The following is a 21,870-nucleotide window of genomic DNA, read 5'->3' as shown; positions in this document are numbered from 1 at the left end:
GCTCATGTGTTTACTATTGAAAATATGCCAGATCAGGCTGATGAAGATGTGAATGATAGAAAATCTTGGTATTATAACATCAAACAGTTCTTGCAGAATCATGAATATCTACCTGGTGCTTCCAACAGGGATAAAAAGACCCTGAGGAGATGGGCTAGTAGATTCCTTCTGGACGGAGAAATCCTATACAAGAGGAACCATGATATGGTCTTGTTGAGATGTGTTGATGAACAAGAAGCTGAGAAATTGATGCACGATGTACATGACGGCACTTTTGGGACCCATGCTACAGGTCACATTATGTCAAGAAAACTGTTAAGAGCCGACTATTACTGGATAACTATGGAGCGTGACTGCTACAGACATGCTAAGAGATGCCACAAATGTCAAATCTATGCTGACAAGATTCATGTGCCTCCACACGCCCTCAATGTTATCTCCTCCCCATGGCCTTTCTCTATGTGGGGCATTGACATGATCGGAAGAATTGAACCAAAAGCTTCCAACGGGCATCGTTTCATTTTAGTGGCAATTGATTATTCCACTAAGTGGGTTGAAGCTGCTTCCTATGCCAATATAACCAAGCAAGTGGTGGTGAAGTTTATCAAGAATCACATCATCTGTCGATATGGTGTCCCCAGCAAAATCATCACTGACAATGGTTCCAATCTGAACAATAGCATGATGCAAGTTTTATGTGAAGAATTCAAAATTGAACATTGTTTTATCTTGGTTTTCGGGTGTCAAACATTGATTACGTTTGAACCTTTTTAACCTTTGATATCTCATTTTTTCTTGGGAAGGGAAAAAATAAGCAAAACCCTTGAGAATCGAGGTCCGGGAGTTGTTTTCGCTACGGGAAGTTGTTAGGCACCCATAACGACTATAGTATCCTATAGGAACCGTCTTTATTTTCTACGCGCGCGCTTTATTTTTAAATGCTATTTGAAAGTGATATTTACGCCTAAGTGCTTACTAAGTCAAGAATTGGAGGGAGAAGAAAGTGTTTGAATTTTTATTTTATTTGAATTGAAGGAATTTTGATTCCTTGCCTACGTACCCGGTTAAGGGATCAAATCCACCGTAGTTCTCTTCCAAAAATATTTTTGTTTTTGTTGGTTGATTTTAAGTTTGAAAATTGGAATTTGAAGAATGAGGAAAAGAGGCCTCAAGGGCATAAGATTGGAAAAAAGTGAGGTGGAATTAGTTATTTTGCAAAATGAAAGTCAAAGTATGATTAAAATTCATTAAGATTTTATTTAAGAAAAGAAAAGGAAAATTCAATGGGATTTGATCCCAAGGTTTATTTAGAAAATGATTTGAGTGATGTTGTTCATGTTTTTTGGAAAAGAGAGTTTTTTCTAAGTTTCAAAGTTCCTAGACATACGTCTAAGCATACATTCCCTAAACATACATCTAAGGCATGCATATCCTAAACATACATCTAAAATATCTATGTGATGTGTGTGCATGTGTCGGTGCTTGTGTCGGTGCTTGTGTCGGTGTACATCATTAGAGTCCATTGTCCTTTACATCATTGGCCTAGATACATGCTATGGTCTTGCAAGAATTTAAAATTGCATGAAGTAAAATACAAAATTCCTAGGTCTTTACATACTAAGTTTTCGTAAGAAATATAAATTGCAAGAAAATTAAGCTAGAATATGAGATGAGATGAGATGAGCTTATGGAATGCATGAAACATGAAATAAAAGGGGTTAGTAGCATAAGACATAATAGAATGGAAATCATAAGCAAAAGAAACACTAAAAAACTTGACAAAAAGTAATAAAACTCTTAACCCAAAAAGTAGCAAAATATGCCTAGAGTTTACCATAACATCAAGGCAATTATATGACCTATAATCCCCATATCATGACGATTTTCAAAGGGTTCATTTCAGCCATGACATAAGAATCACCAAGAAATATCAAGCCAAGAGTTATGACATATTCATAGGCATATTTTTACACTTTATTTTCACATACAAATGTTCACATGACTTGTAAAACAAGTAACTAACCACACATATTCACATACAGCAAGAAACACATCCAAACAGTGACAAATCAATCCCCAATCCACACATCCCAACTCACAAGTATACACTAAAAATTGGAATCAAAATTATGCATATTTTCACAAGTTCTTAACCTAAAATTCAAGAAATAAAGCAACACACAACACAATATTTCTTTTATCCATTTTTGTATGTCAAAATATTCTAAGTAACAAGTTTTAAGTGTCAAAACTAGTTGCAAGGAAGTTCACAAAATTTTTTTAGAAGCTTTCAACAAGATTTTTTAACAAAGGATAAAAAAGAATTGAATTAACAAAGCACCAATTATTTTCATGTATTTTCATCAAGATTAATATGTAAAACACATCAAAATTTATTGAAAATAACAAGAAAATATTGAACAAATTTTTTAGGAATTTTTATCAAAGTTTTTAGGCAAACAGTGGTGCAAACAGCAAGAAACAGTGTGCATATAGCAAGAAAATAAGGAGAAAGTAGTAACAAAAGTCCAGGCCCAAACACACAAGATCCACATCCAAACAGAAAGCAACAGGGACCGTAGGATTGATCCAATTGGATCAACCCTTGATCCAACGATCAAGAAGGCAAAGGAACATGGAATGAATGTGGTCTTGCGCGCATGGGATAAAACAACACAACAAGTAGTAACAAAGAGAAGTTTCACGTGAAAGAAAATAAACACAACACCAACTTTCTCTCTCTAAAGCCAAAGCCTACAAACTCTCTCTCTTCTCTCTCTTAAATGTTCATCTCCAACCTCATGAATGTTCATCTTCAACCTCATGAATGTCACCGGAAAATTCAACAAACTCGCCGGAATCTTCAAAGGTTCGCCGGAAAATTCATAACTCCGGCGACACTTCCGGATTCCGGCGAGCTCCGATTCGAATTTTTTTTACACTTTTAAAATCGGATCGTTATCCTCTTTTCGAATATGAACCCGGAAACATCCAAAACACAATCAATCCACCTACATCTACACAAACAGCCGCGCAAATTGGAAGAAAAAAGAATGGAATAAAAAGTTTGGATCAAGAACAATACCGTGATGCTTGACGAAGCTTTGAATGGCTCCGGATTCTTCTTATGTATTCGGATTAGGTGCTGTTTTTCTTCTTCCTTTGCTTCGATTGTATTCTTTTCCTTCGTCCGATTCCGGTTCGTCGTTGTTGAATTCGGTCACAATGGAATTAATTGAAGATTGTTGTTCATGGATGTGATTTTTGTGGAATTGAAGGTTTGTGTTGATGAATATTTTGGATGAATCCTTGAATTTGGTAATGGATTTGTGGAGGTTTGAGGTTAATTGTGGTGGTTGTAGTTTGTTAGAGATGAAGGTTGTGGTGGTTATGGAGTTAGTGGTGAATTTTAATGGTGGATGAAGAAGATTGTGGTGGTTGGAGAGAGGTTAGAGATGAAGTTGTGGTGGTAGAAGTTAGTTAGGGTGGTTAGAGGTGGTGGAAAGAGTTTGTTATGGAGGTTAGAGGTGGTGGAAAAAGTTGGTTATGGTGGTGATGGAGGTGCTTGCGATTTGGAGAAGAAAGAGGGAAAAGAAAATTGATTTTTTGTGATTTTTGTGTATTTGTGAAAAATGATTAGTGTGTTGACTCTTTGACCATGGGACCCATTATATAGGTGATGTGTGAATTTTTGGACCAATAGGAGTAGGACATGTGGCGTAACTAACTTCTTGGACAAAAATGAATTACAATGCAATTTTAACAACTTGAGGACAAAAATGCAAAATTAACTAAAGTTGCATAAAAAAAGTAATTTTGAAAATTAACGTAAAGTGAAACGATTAAAAATAACAAAACGGACTAAAATGAACCAATTACTGAAATGAAGTACTTCAAAGTAACCTTTCTCCGTCAAAATTTCATGTGAAATGACCAAAATGCCCTTAGGGACTAAAATGACTCAAAATGACTCAAATGCAATTTTAAAACAATTTTTTAACAGGGAATTAAAGAAAGAATTTATACAAGCAAATTAAAAGACTCAGAGACAATTTTTTAGGGATTAAAAGGAATTTTAACACAGGAAATGACTAAAATGCCCCTAGGGGCTAAACTGACTCAAAGACTTCAAATGTGATTTTTGAAATGGATTTTAACATGGAATTAAACAAAAATTCATTCAAACCAATTGAAAGGACTCAGGGACAACTTTTCAAAGATTGAAAGAAATTTTAGCATAGGAAATGACTAAAATGCCCCTAGGGGCTAAACTGACTCAAAATGACTTCAAATGTAATTTTTTGAAATGGATTTTAACATGAGAGTGAAACAAGGACTTATACAAATCAAATGAAAAGACACAAACAATTTTCAAGGACTAAAATGAATTTGAATGCAGGAAATGACTAAAATACCCTTTTTCATGAATTTTGCAAATAACATTGAAATAAGATGCAGAGGAAGGTGCAATTGATCAAGGACAAATTCAAATGACTTGAAATGCAAGAAAAGAAGAATTGAGCTAGTATTTTTAGGTCCAAAATTAAGGTATAACAGCTGCCCCTATTTAAGTTTCTTTGTCCGGAGAATCACAAGACGAAGTCTTTGTTTGACGAGACGAAGATACTTAAATATCAGACATGACGCTATTTTGGACCTAAAAATATGCTTTCACATTTTCAAACACTATGAATGCCATGCAACATTTCATTTATGAATGCAAGACAATCGAACCGGAATCTACGGGCTGTGTCACACCACCAAGGGATTTATAGACATCAAGGTAGAAAGAACGGACAACAAATAGACAGGTACAAACTGTTCTTTGGATCGAACTTGCTACTTGACCGGGAATACAAACAAAAGACAGGTAGATACAAGCTGTTCTTTGGATCGAACTTGCTACTTGATTGAAAACACAAACAGATAGGCAGGTACAAGCTGCTCTTTGGATCGAACTTGCCACTTGACCAAGAGATACAAACAAGAGATGGGTACAAGCTGTTCTTTGGATCGAACCTGCCACTTGACCGGAAACATAGACAGATAAGCAGATACAAGCTGTTCTTCGGATCGAACTTGCCGCTTGATTGATGATGCAAACAGATAGACAGGTACAAACTGTTCATTGGATCGAACTTGCTGTTTGACCGGAGATATAGACAAAAGGATAGATACAAGCTGTTCTTTGGATCGAACTTGCCACTTGATTGATGATACAAACGGATAGACAGGTACAAACTGTTCTTTGGATCGAACTTGCTGTTTGACCTAGAAATATAGACAAAAGACTGATACAAGCTGTTCTTTGGATCGAATCTGCGGCTTGATCAGTATCACAACATGTAGGTTGGTGCAAACTGTTCTTTGGATCGAACTTGCTGTTTGACCTAGAAATATAGACAAAAGACTGATACAAGCTGTTCTTTGGATCGAACTTGCCGCTTGATCAGTATCACAACATGTAGGTCGGGACAAACTGTTCTTTGGATCGAACTTGTCGTTTGACCGATAACCAAACATAAGCAGGGTACAAACTGTTCTTTGGATCGAACTTGCCGTTTGACCGGAAACGTAGGCATATAAACAGGTACAAGCTGTTCTTTGGATCGAACTAGCCACTTGACCCATAACAAGATACAAATTGGAAGTTTGATTTAACAAGATACAAATTGAGGGTAAATTGACATTGACCTGATTTGAAAATAGACATGACCATTATTGTTGGCCCAAAAGCAAATTGAGAGTGAATTGACATTGATTTGAATTGAATTGAAAGTTGACATTGAAAGAGGTATTGAAAGTCGAAAGTAATCAGAAACAAATGCATTGACATGGTATTGAATAGAGAGTTTAACAGAGACACATACATAGACATAAACATAGACATAGACATTGACATTGACATTGATATTTGATTTGAGAGTTGGAATTGAATTGAATTGGGAGTTGAAATTGAATTGAATTGAACCTGGGGATTGAGTTGAATTTGAAAGTTTGAGATTGAGTTGAATTGACAGTTGAAATTGTGTTAAATTGAAAGTTGAGATTGGAAATGCAACATGTATGTATGGTATAACAACATCGTTGAATGTATGAGCACATAAAATGCATGCTTATGCATGTTTGAATGCTTGGAAATGCATGATTGGTTTACAATTTGGCAAGAAAGTTTCACAGAGATAGACAAAACATTGGAAGATTGGGCACGTGGTGACTTGAGCTACAACATACGCACTCGGCTATCTTCAAAGGGGATGACGTCGTTGAAAGACGTATCAAAACCATAACTGAGAGAACCTGATCATATCATACTTGCAATAGTACATGCTTCTTGGGGGAAGCCATTTGATCAAAATCTTGGTAGAAGTCGCAAGCTGGATAAACTTTGAAAATTGCCCCTAAAAATTCTTCGAACAAACTCGGGCAGAAGTCGCCATTTCTCAGGAATTAGTAATGGATATACATTGGATGTTTCACATGGAAGTCCTTTAGACAAGGCTTTGGCAGAGGTCACCAGTTCTCCAGAACCAACATTGGATAGACTTTGAATGTCGCACTTGTGGTCAATGCTTTCATTTTCATTTTTCATTCTTTCATTTTTCAATCCCATTTTTGCCTGAACCGCCCTTTCGGGTTTTCGATTCACCGGGAATAAATTCTTTTCATTGCCCCATTTTTGCCTGAATTGCCTTCATAGATTGTCAACCAGCGGGGTGCTCATTTTTGCCTAAGTGGCCCTTTCGACTTAGCGAGCTTTTCATTTGCAATTTTCCATTTTTCCATTTTTCATTCTGTTTTTTCTTTCTTGCCATTGACCACAGTTTGTCCTGGAGAGATTGTATATACATATTGCATGTTGAAATGGATGTTGATGCATGTTTCACCTGTTCATAAGTTCAAAGATAGTGCATGTTTGTTGTTTGCATAAAAAGATTTTTTTTTTTTTTGGAAAAAAGGATTTTTGAAATTTTGCTTTAAGTATTAGCATCACAAATGGAAGAAATTTTGCAAGTAGAAGAAATGAGAGTTCCAAATAGATGGGCACAGGCTCAAATTGATGTAGGAGAGTGGTAACCGGCCGAGGGCGCAGCTCCACAGATCTAAAAAGTTTGGAAGATGGTAATCATATTTGAAAGGATACATTGAACACAATAACATTGCTCTCACTGGCAACTTTGAATTCCTTTGTTCGAACGCTTGAATGGTAGACACTTCTGGATTGCAGATGCTTTGAAACACAGATGTTTTGGAGTTGTAAGTACGTTGAACAGGAGATGCTTTGAATTTATAGATACATTGAACCACAGAGACTTTGCATTGGAGATGTCTTGAATTTGATACGCCTTGCATAGCAGAGACTTTATATTAGAGGTATTCCGAACTGGAGTCCTCCGATAGATGACGTTTTGAATCGGGGTCCTTTGATAGCTGAGATGCCCCAAGTGAGTCGTGACTGACTAATACAGTTACTTGTCTTTTCGTTTCAATCTCATTTTTGCATAAACCGCCCTTTCGGGTTTTCGGCTCATCGAGACGCTCATTCTTGCCTGAGTTGCGTACAATCTCAGCGAGCTTTTTCATATTCATTTTTTGTCCCTAGTTTTTGCCTGGATCGCCCTTGCGGGTTTTCGATCCATCGGGAACCGCGTTTTTGCCTAGGCCGCCCTTTTCGGGTTTTCGACCTACCACACTGTTCTTTTCATATATCTAGACAAAGTATTTCTTAACTGCATCAGTGTTCACAGGATGAGGAAGTTCAACATCATTCATGATTGTAAGAGTTATTGCACCACTGGAGAAAAACATCTTGACAATACATGGGCCTTCATAGCTCAGCATCCACTTGCCCCTGGACTGGGCTTGAAAATATAAGACCATACTTGAACATGAAATCTCTTTCTTGAAAAGCACCGAGATGGACTTTCTTGTCGAAAGTTTGATCCATCCTCCTCTTGATATAGTTGACCATGGCACAAAGCATTAACATTCAAATCCAGCAGATCACATTTGTTTGAGCATCATTTAAACACAGACAAACTCGATTTCCATGAGAATTTTCACTGACATGATCATGACTTCCACCGGGAGTACTGATTCCATTCCATATACCAGAGATAAAAGGATTGCCCCAGGTGAATCTTGTCGGACCTGATGCAGTTGCTTTGTCATAAATCCTTAATTTTTGCATAGATCGCCCTTGCGGGTCTTCGATCTATCAGGATACACTTTTTGTGTCTCTAACTTTTGCATGGACTGCTTTAGTCCATCGAGACGCTCTTTTTTGCCCAAGCCACCTTTTAGGTGTGTGACTTGTCGAGCTATTTGAATTTTTTTTATTTTTCTTTTTTTTTTTGACAAAGCATTCATTGACTGCATTGGGGTTCATAGACATGCGAACCTGTCATTATCATTTGGAACTAGGCATCCCTTTGCCCTTGTTGATGTGTATTGAAGTACGATATCCATGCCAGACTAGTGGTAGCTCCCTGAATTAGTTTTTTGTAAGCAAATGTCCCTGCGGGACAATCTTCATGATGCTCATATTTGCAGCTCAGATGACTAGAATGTTCTAGTGGACGAGAGATCTTATTGGAAAACTTCTCATCTCCAGCTCCTTCAGCTTTGAACATAGGAACTCAAAGTCGAGAGAGAGCACAGTGTTACAGTGTTCAACGGATTTATCAATGCATGCTTTGATTTTGAATAGAAATTATGATTATGCAGGTATCCAGAAATGATCAAAGTGAAGTAAAATTTTTTTACGGTTTTTTGGTATTACCATTCTTTCCAAAGAAAGCACAAAGTAAAAAAACAAAGCCGCGATAGAAACGACTTTTTATTAATGATGCAAACACATGAAGCCCTAAATAAGTTCACTTTCGTCTTCGGGCGAGACGAAAGGTTTTTTTATTTTTGAAAAATAGCAAACAAACACAATTATCAAACAAACAACCAGTAGAAAACATCAACAAAACATCTCAGTTGCGGCTGAATATCCCATGTATCAGCAGTAGGCGCCATGCCCCTGGTTCCCAAATTGACTTCCATATATGGACAGAAAGATGTTATCCTCAATCAATTTCTGGACTTCCATTTTCATAGAAAAAACAATGCTCGAGCTCAAGGCTTCGTGCCCCTTGGTGCAAGGTGTAGTAATGGTCGTGTCTTGCCAACAACAGGTGCATGATTTGAAAGAGAATTGTCTCGGACATTAGAAGTATTATTTTCGAAAGTTAACTGTAACATCCCGCTCATCAGCTTAAGGAACTTTATCTGTTAAATGTATCAGAGGACTTAGGTTCATGGAAAGTAAGTTAATGGAAATATTTATTATGCTTTGTCAGCTTAATACGAGTTAAGTATCAGAGACGGATGTAGCACGTTTGAGGCAAGGGCAATTTGGTAATTACGCGGGAAAAGGATATTTATTTGGAAAGGCACCAAAATATCTCACAATTTCTATCCTTTTATCTCTCTAAGTTTGGGAAAGCAATTTTCTCTCCCTCCTCTCTCCATTCTCACGCTCTCTTCCTCTCTTTTCTTCACCAATCCATTCCAAAACTTCTTCCTCTTCATGATTAAACTTATGTTTTGGTACTTCCAAGATCAAGGAACAAATAGAAGCTTTATTTGAGCTTGTTCTTCCACTCTATCCTCACAAGGGAAGAAATCATGAGATTAGGGTTTTGGTTGAAGGAAGCTTGGGTTGGATTAGAGATAAGCTAGCAAGATCATGATGCTTTGGATTGCATGAAAACAACAAGTTTGAGATGGGTTGAACAAAGGAAGCAAGTGAACCAAGGGCTAGAGTTTTGGATTGTTTGAGCTTGGGACATGATGATGCTTCAAGAATCTTGTTAGGTGAGTTCTATAGATAGAGTATCCTACCTTTGGGTTTGATAATCATGTTTTGTGTTAGTTTTGCTTCTATGAAATTTTAGTGAACCTAAAGTCATCCCTTGTTGATTACATGATAAATTGCCATGGAACATGATCTTGTATATGTTTTTGTAAGCTATTTTGAGTACATAAACTTGTTAACAATGTTTGGAATGAGTTGGTGCATTTAGGAGATCAAAATTTGGAGTTTTGGGTCGAAAATGCCAAAAACCCGCAGCCGAAAAACGCAGGTTCGGAGCGCTGCGCCTGTACAAGGGCGCTAGGCGCCCACACACAGGGAGCTAGCGCTAGGCGCCCTGCTCCTGGCGCCAGGCGCCCCAGACAGGGCAACTTTTGTGTTGTTTTGTGTTCGGGTGCTTGGGGCCAGTCGAGTAGGGGTCCGATGCGTTCGTTTTGAAGTATATTTTTACTGTTTTCACTTATTTTACAACTGGAACAAACTTAACTTGGTTTAATCTTCAAGTTTCTAAATGGCTTGATACTTGGGTTTATGACATTTTCGGTCCTCAGAAATTAATGAAAAGATGTACCAATCGTTAATGGAACTTGAATCAAAAGACATGGCAATTTTAACATGTGTCACAAGGATGACTCAAGAGAGTTAAGCATGATGGGGTAGCAATGAACTAAGAAAGGGGATTGTATGTAGAGCATCGGCTTAGCTAGTCGAGAACTAGAAAGATAGCAAGAATCCCTAGAATGATAAGACGCGAAGTGTAATCTCTTCGCACATGAGCTAGAATAACTTAGCTAGTACGTAAGTTGTGGATTGATAAGTTATTTCGCTCCACCATGTTAAGTATGAATAAGTATAAGTTACCATTAATCGGATCGAATAAGGTTCCGAGGTAAACAAGCAAGTATGTATATGTTTAACTTATATGCACGACAAGACCATGACTAATAAGTGTAGGTGACATGTCTCTTGATATCCACATCAGGGGGATACAAGGGGTTCTCATTATGAGAACGATTCAAGCCGTAAGGGACCCGCATGTCACTGAGTAACAAGACGTAGGTGCTCGTGTCTCTTGTTATCCACGCCAAGGGGATACGGGAGGTTCTCGACCTAAGGGGAACGGTTCAAGCCGCAAGGGACCCGCACGACACCGAGGGAGTCCGATGTACGTACATCGGTCATGTATGGGATTGTACTCGGGGTTACTCCACCTGGGACTTTCCGTAAAATGAACTCAGATAATAATTGTTTGTTCAACGCTAACTTAATGAATGAACTTAGATACGTTTATGTACGATATGATTATGTTATGTTTATGCAAGAATGATTACATGTATGATCGAGTTAAGAGCATCAGATGCTAAGACAAGAGCAAGTTATGTATAGATTGAGTAAAGATCATGATACCGATGACGATCTTAGGTTCCCCTAACCGTCCGGTTTAGAATCGTGCCATGATTATGTTATGTTAGGGCCTCGATACGTAGAGCGTATTTTTGGCAATGCGGTCCTAGATTCCCCCTCGACCGCCATGACACGTATAGGAAGTGAAGCCTATAACAAGTTAAGTTAAGACTATGACGGCTCTAGTATGCACTACCGTCTAAGTATGTAAGTCCCCACACACGTATAATCAACCGTCAGGTTGTAAAGTAGACACGTGGTGACCGTAGGTTCCCCTTGAGGTTGCCTATAGCCTAGGATTAGGTGGAACTCACTGAGACATTATGTCTCATCCCAATCCTTATTTGTTTCAGATAAGCAGGATGTTATGCAAGCTTGAAGTCGGATGGATGTTTCAGTAAGGGTGCGTTCGTGTAGCTGCAGGATGCTTTGGATTTTAAGGATGTAATATAAATGTATGGATGAGTTGTTTATGTGAATTATGTACGAACGCAATTTGTTGTATAAATATTCATTCGTATGTAGTTTATGTTGTAAAATTTAATGTATCCAGTACTAATATTAACGCACGTGCTAGACTTTCTAGATACATCTGGTATGGGTGTTACAATTGGTATCAGAGCAGGTCGATTCAGACCGTGCCTTGGGTCATTAAATTACAACTAAGGTAGTGGGACCATTGGGTTCCGGGTAAATGTTCTATTTGTCATTGTTAGTTGAGCCTGATCAACTCAATTTAACAATCGACGATTAGAACGGATACCTGAGAGCTGAATAGGACCCAGGAGGAACGAAGTATGTGATGAAGAAGTTGATCGTGTCAAAAGGTGGCCGGTGAATTAATCAAGTAGAAGTGTGAATCCTCCGGGAATATAAGGTATGTTAAGAAGGAACGTTCCGATAATGTCGGGTAAAATGATAGCGATACTCCATGTACCCGTAAGTGAAGAAGTTGGATATATGTATCTAATCATGACCAAAAGTTTCGGTAAGAGTGATTGTTGGAACGGGTTTATGATATTCTGGAATGACAGTACAAGGATACAAGATAATTATAAGTTGACATATGATGGCGGAGTCGGCAGGTTCTCAGGAATAGTAATATGTGAATGAAGTTAAGGATTCAAGAGAAAGTTTTATGTTATCAGGAGTAAGGCATTGATTTCCGGCGTGCCAAGAATTGTATCGAAAAATGTTGATGTTGCCATGCATATGTTATAGAATATTTTACGACGATAGGAATGAATGATGTGCATTGTATACTTGAGAATAAGAATTTTATGCAACAAATGTTTTCTAAAAAAAAAATAGAGTTGGAGAAGCTCACTAATAGCAGGCCTGGGACAAAACTTCCCGTTTTGTGAAATCTACCAGTTTGTTTCTATGGCTTGCAATGACTATTGGAGAGATGTCTTCACAATAATATTTTACGTGACGAAAATCTTTTATGACATCAAGTAACGAATGCATATCACATTCTAAGATTTCCAAGGAGAAAGGCGTGGGCAATCATCAACGAAATCGATACGGTTTAAGGTAGCGTTGGAAGTTAATGTGTTAAGAGTCAAGAACAAGCAAAGATCAAGAGTATAGAAATTCCTGTATCTAGAAGAAAAGTCACAGATGTTTATACAGGAGGTATGAAGTAAGAAGTTAAAACGGTCAAAGTTATGAGAAATCACAAGGTTCTCGGATTATGTGGAATTATGGCGTATTTCTCGAACCTATGTTTTGCTTAATAGACTTGCTAAGGCTCGATATGATGTTGGATCATAAAGTTTAAATAATTTTAGAAAGATTTATGCGTATGGGTGATTGAAGTTGACATTTTGAAAATTCACGAGATTTTCAAGGAATCGGTTTGCTTCGACACTCGTAGAGCGGGCTAGACTTATTAGAGTCTAGGTATGATGGCACGTATGTGTTATCAACTTGTTCTATGATTCTCAAAGCAATGGTCGGGGCCTAGATTCAATATATTTATATAGTAGAAAGAAAAAAAAAAAAAAATCAACGTCAATGACCCGTGCGCTAGTTTATAAAGTTTTCTTTAAAAGAGAAATCAATGAGCAAGCAATGGTATGATTAAGTAAAATATAGTATGCGAGAATGCAAAGGTTAAAAGTTCAAGACAGATTTGTTCAAGTACAAGACGAGTTGTCAAAGGAATTTGAATTCATTCGGAAACAAGTTCAAGTATGATATGTGTAACCCAGCAGGTAAATCCAACCAGTGAGAGCGTAAGGTTTACCCCCAAGTCAAGTATTATGAGCATAAGAAAAGTTATCATGAGTTTTGTTCTTACAAGGTAATGGTAAGGACAAGTGTGAGGTGTGACGTTGTTTGCAACATGGATGATCCTGAGAATAGTTCACGAAGTAAGTATTCAAGTGGTAAGCACGAATTGAAGTCTCAATTGCTCTAATGGGTTAGAGTAATAGTTTAAGTCAACCGGTGGGAATCAAAGTAGCGTCATGGAAGTTAATCGTTAAACACGAAACATGGGAGTTTTAGTATGTATAAAGCTTCGTGAAGAATAGTCGGTGGGTAACACAAGTTTAACAAGAAGCATCATAAGACAAGAGTTGCCCTATATGAATTGGTCACGAATGCATGAATGATGGTATTGGAAAGTATGTAAGGTTCAGAAGGTTACCTTTTTGTGACTCAAGTAAAGAATTGAAGCATCAAGAATGATGAATCGATATTTTGAGAAGGTAGTAATGTTCAAGTAATATTTAAAAAGATTATTTGAAGATTCAAGTTTAGTGTTCCGAAGAAAAGGAACAAGTTATGTCAAGAGGTTCAAGGATTTCCTACGAATATGTAAGTGGTATCGTGAGTATGTATATCCGTTAAGAAAGTAAGAATCTACATTCAAAGTTTAAGCATGTTATCATGAAAGGAGATGCAACTCTCGAGTTTGTGCAATGAGAATCATACTCTCGTATGCAATACTTGTTGAGTGAAAACGATACTTGTTAAGTCATGATTTTAAAAAAAAAAAAACTTTTCAAAGTTAAGATTGGTATTAAGGAATTTGGGAACGATGCTTATTTTAAACTCATGGAATTATACATTTTCGAAACTGATGAGATACGTCGTAAGTGAACTCACTTAAGACGTACCAACTTCAGGACCAACTTGTCGTGGACAAGTTTAAGGCGAGTTGTTAAATCTTTTTCAAATATAGAAACTCGTCCGATGGTTCTGTGGTGCTATTACAAATTCAGTTTTGGGAATGATAAAATATTTTAGTCATGTATATATATATTCGTTCCAAGAACCTGAATACCAGAGCTTAAGGAAATTTCTTCAAGAAAGATTCTAGAACACGTATCGTTATCATTTAGCAAGAGATGGCACTTGAAAGTATGTACATGTTATGAAAACGACAATGTTCATATGAAGCCAATATCATGTGGGATACACGGAATTGTGTTAAGAGTATACGATGTAAGTGCAAGTGGAATTACTAGTAAGTTTCACGAGTATGTGAACCATAATATTGGTTAATGGATTGTCAGATGAAGTGGTGAGTTGATTTCACTTTTTCATGTCAAGCTATATGAGTTACCCATTAATTCGGGTGTGATAAGATGCAATGGAATTGCGATGAAATCAGAAGATTTCCTAAGGCTCTGAAAAGAGATAAGAGATTCATGGAATCATTTATATGAGTAATAGAAGTAAGAAGCATGTGCCTCAAGGTACAGTAAGATTATGTATTCATGATAAGATGTATGTATGAAATATGTTTTAAAGTTACAAGTAAGCACTGCAGGGCAAACCTGGTTTCCGTAGGATCCCAGTTAAAAGGCAAATCCTGAGTGTTCATGTTTATGACAAGATACCTATATGAATGGTTTATGTTAAGTGGGTAAGATACGAGTCCGAGACAATAAGTCTGTGTGTAGCAAGGTAAATTTTGAATCATGATATGATAAGAAAACTCTAAGTTTGGGTAATATTAAGATCAAGAAGGTTATGTTCAGTTGCATGTGGGTTAAGAAACAAGATGAGGACATGATACGACGAACTCTATGAGTAAGTATGAATAGAGTATGTATGGCTCAGACCAAAGATGGTAAGTTTCTGTCATGATGATTGGTAGTCGATCTCTAAAATTTCGAGGACGAAATTTCTTTAAGGGGGGTAGAATGTAACATCCCGCTCATCAGCTTAAGGAACTTTATCTGTTAAATGTATCAGAGGACTTAGGTTCATGGAAAGTAAGTTAATGGAAATATTTATTATGCTTTGTCAGCTTAATACGAGTTAAGTATCAGAGACGGATGTAGCACGTTTGAGGCAAGGGCAATTTGGTAATTACGCGGGAAAAGGATATTTATTTGGAAAGGCACCAAAATATCTCACAATTTCTATCCTTTTATCTCTCTAAGTTTGGGAAAGCAATTTTCTCTCCCTCCTCTCTCCATTCTCACGCTCTCTTCCTCTCTTTTCTTCACCAATCCATTCCAAAACTTCTTCCTCTTCATGATTAAACTTATGTTTTGGTACTTCCAAGATCAAGGAACAAATAGAAGCTTTATTTGAGCTTGTTCTTCCACTCTATCCTCACAAGGGAAGAAATCATGAGATTAGGGTTTTGGTTGAAGGAAGCTTGGGTTGGATTAGAGATAAGCTAGCAAGATCATGATGCTTTGGATTGCATGAAAACAACAAGTTTGAGATGGGTTGAACAAAGGAAGCAAGTGAACCAAGGGCTAGAGTTTTGGATTGTTTGAGCTTGGGACATGATGATGCTTCAAGAATCTTGTTAGGTGAGTTCTATAGATAGAGTATCCTACCTTTGGGTTTGATAATCATGTTTTGTGTTAGTTTTGCTTCTATGAAATTTTAGTGAACCTAAAGTCATCCCTTGTTGATTACATGATAAATTGCCATGGAACATGATCTTGTATATGTTTTTGTAAGCTATTTTGAGTACATAAACTTGTTAACAATGTTTGGAATGAGTTGGTGCATTTAGGAGATCAAAATTTGGAGTTTTGGGTCGAAAATGCCAAAAACCCGCAGCCGAAAAACGCAGGTTCGGAGCGCTGCGCCTGTACAAGGGCGCTAGGCGCCCACACACAGGGAGCTAGCGCTAGGCGCCCTGCTCCTGGCGCCAGGCGCCCCAGACAGGGCAACTTTTGTGTTGTTTTGTGTTCGGGTGCTTGGGGCCAGTCGAGTAGGGGTCCGATGCGTTCGTTTTGAAGTATATTTTTACTGTTTTCACTTATTTTACAACTGGAACAAACTTAACTTGGTTTAATCTTCAAGTTTCTAAATGGCTTGATACTTGGGTTTATGACATTTTCGGTCCTCAGAAATTAATGAAAAGATGTACCAATCGTTAATGGAACTTGAATCAAAAGACATGGCAATTTTAACATGTGTCACAAGGATGACTCAAGAGAGTTAAGCATGATGGGGTAGCAATGAACTAAGAAAGGGGATTGTATGTAGAGCATCGGCTTAGCTAGTCGAGAACTAGAAAGATAGCAAGAATCCCTAGAATGATAAGACGCGAAGTGTAATCTCTTCGCACATGAGCTAGAATAACTTAGCTAGTACGTAAGTTGTGGATTGATAAGTTATTTCGCTCCACCATGTTAAGTATGAATAAGTATAAGTTACCATTAATCGGATCGAATAAGGTTCCGAGGTAAACAAGCAAGTATGTATATGTTTAACTTATATGCACGACAAGACCATGACTAATAAGTGTAGGTGACATGTCTCTTGATATCCACATCAGGGGGATACAAGGGGTTCTCATTATGAGAACGATTCAAGCCGTAAGGGACCCGCATGTCACTGAGTAACAAGACGTAGGTGCTCGTGTCTCTTGTTATCCACGCCAAGGGGATACGGGAGGTTCTCGACCTAAGGGGAACGGTTCAAGCCGCAAGGGACCCGCACGACACCGAGGGAGTCCGATGTACGTACATCGGTCATGTATGGGATTGTACTCGGGGTTACTCCACCTGGGACTTTCCGTAAAATGAACTCAGATAATAATTGTTTGTTCAACGCTAACTTAATGAATGAACTTAGATACGTTTATGTACGATATGATTATGTTATGTTTATGCAAGAATGATTACATGTATGATCGAGTTAAGAGCATCAGATGCTAAGACAAGAGCAAGTTATGTATAGATTGAGTAAAGATCATGATACCGATGACGATCTTAGGTTCCCCTAACCGTCCGGTTTAGAATCGTGCCATGATTATGTTATGTTAGGGCCTCGATACGTAGAGCGTATTTTTGGCAATGCGGTCCTAGATTCCCCCTCGACCGCCATGACACGTATAGGAAGTGAAGCCTATAACAAGTTAAGTTAAGACTATGACGGCTCTAGTATGCACTACCGTCTAAGTATGTAAGTCCCCACACACGTATAATCAACCGTCAGGTTGTAAAGTAGACACGTGGTGACCGTAGGTTCCCCTTGAGGTTGCCTATAGCCTAGGATTAGGTGGAACTCACTGAGACATTATGTCTCATCCCAATCCTTATTTGTTTCAGATAAGCAGGATGTTATGCAAGCTTGAAGTCGGATGGATGTTTCAGTAAGGGTGCGTTCGTGTAGCTGCAGGATGCTTTGGATTTTAAGGATGTAATATAAATGTATGGATGAGTTGTTTATGTGAATTATGTACGAACGCAATTTGTTGTATAAATATTCATTCGTATGTAGTTTATGTTGTAAAATTTAATGTATCCAGTACTAATATTAACGCACGTGCTAGACTTTCTAGATACATCTGGTATGGGTGTTACATTAACTCTCCCTTGTCTATCAGCTTCTTCATAATATACCTCAGAGCATAGCATCCCTCAACATCATGGCCCCTAGCACCTTGGTGAAAAACACACCTGAGATCGGTACGGAATTCGGGATGCATAGGATTGGGTGGAGGTTTGCCCTTCCTAGTCTGACAATGCCCTTTAGCAATTAGAAATGGGAGCAGTGTAGCATATTGCATTGGTATAGGAGGAAAGATTTGCTTAGGTTGGGGACCCTGATGTTGCCGTTGAGGCTGTTGAGATTGTTGGAGATTCTGTTGTCCTCGACGCTGGTAAAGTTGAAACTGGGTCTGATAACTGGGACTTTGAGCAACTTTGATTACAGGTGTAACAGTAGCAACATGTTTCGGAGCAGCATGGAAGACAGGTATCACAGTTGCAGTATATTGATGGCCCAGGTTTTGGGCAGCCTTGATAATAGGTATAACAGTAGCAGCATTGAAGTTCACCATACTCGCTCTTTGTTCTTTCTCTTCGGGACCATCAATGGGATCACTTCTTCTGACCAGGTGCGTAGGCATTGGAACCTCAGAGACATGGGGAAGAGGTACTTCATCAAGACCATAGAGCACAGGCATATATTGGGGAGTATTGGCAACCTTCGTCAGAATCGGAACAGTAACATCAGGTATTTGAGCTTGAAAGCTGGCTGGTGATGAGAGTGTCGGCTGACCCTGTGCGGCTACCAATATTGTCACCAAGGCGCTTAACCTCTCCACCTCCCCACGGAGTGTTGTTACTTCTTCGCGAAGCTCCTGGATTTCTTGTTCAAATAGACTCATTCTGATTTCTTGTTTAGCCCGAGCGTTTTGCAGTTGTAGCTTGACTTTAGGCGGCAGAGACGACCCTTTTGTAGGAAAGAGAACACATGAGACACGGACGAGAAACTATGAATGTAAAATGATGCATGATATGTACAGATGCATATGCAAAAGATTCTTTTTGTGTTATCGAAGGGTTTTAGACAAATTAGAGCTTTTGTAAACATTATTAGGAACAGAAAAAGAGTTTCGGATTGTAGTTGATTCCACCCCGGGTACCAAGAAGAGGTGCATTAAGAAACTTTCCACCACCAAAGATAATTTCTTTGACTCTAGTAGCGGGAGTGAGCCAAACCACTTCATTCGGGGTGAGAGCCATGATCCTTTGTGAAATAGACCAATTCTCTGGATTATCATGGAAAGACTTCGGAAGGTGCGAAATAAACCACCTATAGAGGAGAGGTATACAGCAAAGAATGTATCCACGACCCTTGCCGGATCGATCGTGAATAGCATGGTATGTGTCAGCTAGCAAATTAGGAACCGGATTCTTGGAGTGGAAGATCATAATAGCGTTCATGTCCACGAAGTCATCAAGATTTGGAAAGAGAATAAGCCCATAGATGAGAAGTGCAAGAATAGCCTCAAGAGTGTCCTGACAAGTGGTTTTGAGGTTGGCTTTCTCAAGTAGATACTTCGAAGTGAACCCTCGGACGTGAGCCTTAGTGACAAGATTCTTGGAGACATCGGTGGTCTTGAGATAGAGATCTTTAGCAATAACCAATGGAGTAGGAGGATTCTCAAGTCCCGCGAAGGGTACCCCCTTAGCAATAGATAGATCCGTCAAGCACGAATAAGCCTCGAGTGTGGGCACTAACTGAAAGTCGGGAAAAGTGAAGCACCGATAGTCCCGATCATAGAATTGCACTAAAGTGTGCACAAGTTTCTCATCCACATTAGTCTGGAGAATAGTAAGTAAAGCCCCGTAACGATGTCGAAAACCAGTCGGATCCTCGATCTTGAGTGCCAAATATCTCAAACTAGCCAAATCCACTTCCTTGAACTTGTAGTACTTAGTCTTCCTCATTCCTACAATGTTTACAAATTCAATTGGTCTAAGTCCTTCGATAAATGCATGGAAAAAAGTTTATGCATGCATGCATGTATGCATGTATGCATGATTATGTTCAAGTACGGAGAAAACATGGTGGGTTGAAATTCAAAGTCAAGGAGTCATGGGTGGACACGGTGTCCGGTGAAACTAGGGCTTTGGATAATTGTAACCGGGTTCTGAAAACTTCCCAAGTCGCAACCTCTCCGACGTATATCAGGGTGCCACGAGACAACACTCGCTCCATGATTATCCGTAAGAAGGTCTAACTTGAGTGTAGCATCGCGTGACGACTAAAATTCGAGACAACACTCGGTTTAGTCTCCGCACTACATCCTAAAAAATGGCCATGGATGGGTTTGGTTATCTACGGTTCATAGCGTCATAGAACAATTAGAAGTAAAGTGCCTAAACGCGACAACACGCGCCGACAACATCACCCCCAAAATGCCTCAACTATGTGGGATTGATCGCATAATCCAATACACGAGGCAACCCTCGTAATGAATTGTCGACTATATCCCCCCTAAATCCTAAGTTCACTCAGCCCGGGTGTAGGACTTTTGATATTCTCACCCCACACGTTTGCAAGAATTTAAGCATTTATTCACATAAGAAAACAAAAAAGAAGCAAGTAAAAACGAAAGCGCAAGCGTGGAAATAAAGACTAGGCGTAACTCTCGAATCTCCCCAGTGAAGTCGCCAGCTGTTTTATCTTGGTTTTCGGGTGTCAAACATTGATTACGTTTGAACCTTTTTAACCTTTGATATCTCATTTTTTCTTGGGAAGGGAAAAAATAAGCAAAACCTTTGAGAATCGAGGTCCGGGAGTTGTTTTCGCTACGGGAAGGTGTTAGGCACCCATAACGACTATAGTATCCTATAGGAACCGTCTTTATTTTCTACGCGCGCGCTTTATTTTTAAATGCTATTTGAAAGTGATATTTACACCTAAGAGCTTACTAAGTCAAGAATTGAAGGGAGAAGAAAGTGTTTGAATTTTTATTTTATTTGAATTGAAGGAATTTTGATTCCTTGCCTACGTACCCGGTTAAGGGATCAAATCCACTGTAGTTCTCTTCCAAAAATATTTTTGTTTTTGTTGGTTGATTTTAAGTTTGAAAATTGGAATTTGAAGAATGAGGAAAAGAGGCCTCAAGGGCATAAGATTGGAAAAAAGTGAGGTGGAATTAGTTATTTTGCAAAATGAAAGTCAAAGTATGATTAAAATTCATTAAGATTTTATTTAAGAAAAGAAAAGGAAAATTCAATGGGATTTGATCCCAAGGTTTATTTAGAAAATGATTTGAGTGATGTTGTTCATGTTTTTTGGAAAAGAGAGTTTTTCTAAGTTTCAAAGTTCCTAGACATACGTCTAAGCATACATTCCCTAAACATACATCTAAGGCATGCATATCCTAAACATACATCTAAAATATCTATGTGATGTGTGTGCATGTGTCGGTGCTTGTGTCGGTGCTTGTGTTGGTGTACATCATTAGAGTCCATTGTCCTTTACATCATTGGCCTAGATACATGCTATGGTCTTGCAAGAATTTAAAATTGCATGAAGTAAAATACAAAATTCCTAGGTCTTTACATACTAAGTTTTCGTAAGAAATATAAATTGCAAGAAAATTAAGCTAGAATATGAGATGAGATGAGATGAGCTTATGGAATGCATGAAACATGAAATAAAAGGGGTTAGTAGCATAAGACATAATAGAATGGAAATCATAAGCAAAAGAAACACTAAAAAACTTGACAAAAAGTAATAAAACTCTTAACCCAAAAAGTAGCAAAATATGCCTAGAGTTTACCATAACATCAAGGCAATTATATGACCTATAATCCCCATATCATGACGATTTTCAAAGGGTTCATTTCAGCCATGACATAAGAATCACCAAG

The 21,870-nt window shown here is 38.3% G+C and overlaps 2 long non-coding RNA genes across 2 annotated transcripts; both read left to right on the top strand.

Annotated features, from left to right (window-relative positions):
- Positions 1-9,459: 9,459 nt before the first annotated feature.
- LOC146936228 (uncharacterized) lies at positions 9,460-11,805 on the top strand. The gene is made up of 2 exons (XR_015030510.1): positions 9,460-9,864; positions 11,620-11,805. It is a non-coding gene; the product is annotated as an uncharacterized LOC146936228 (long non-coding RNA).
- Positions 11,806-15,645: 3,840 nt separating this feature from the next.
- LOC146936227 (uncharacterized) lies at positions 15,646-17,991 on the top strand. The gene is made up of 2 exons (XR_015030511.1): positions 15,646-16,050; positions 17,806-17,991. It is a non-coding gene; the product is annotated as an uncharacterized LOC146936227 (long non-coding RNA).
- The last annotated feature ends 3,879 nt before the right edge of the window (positions 17,992-21,870 follow it).

Source organism: Medicago sativa, chromosome 3, assembly GCF_051527215.1.
Source record: "Medicago sativa cultivar Bolivia chromosome 3, Bolivia_mono, whole genome shotgun sequence".
In the NCBI taxonomy this organism is placed as follows: Eukaryota; Viridiplantae; Streptophyta; class Magnoliopsida; order Fabales; family Fabaceae; genus Medicago; species Medicago sativa.
The sequence above is the reverse complement of the archived record's forward strand: the minus strand, read 5'-3'. Positions and strand labels throughout refer to the sequence as shown.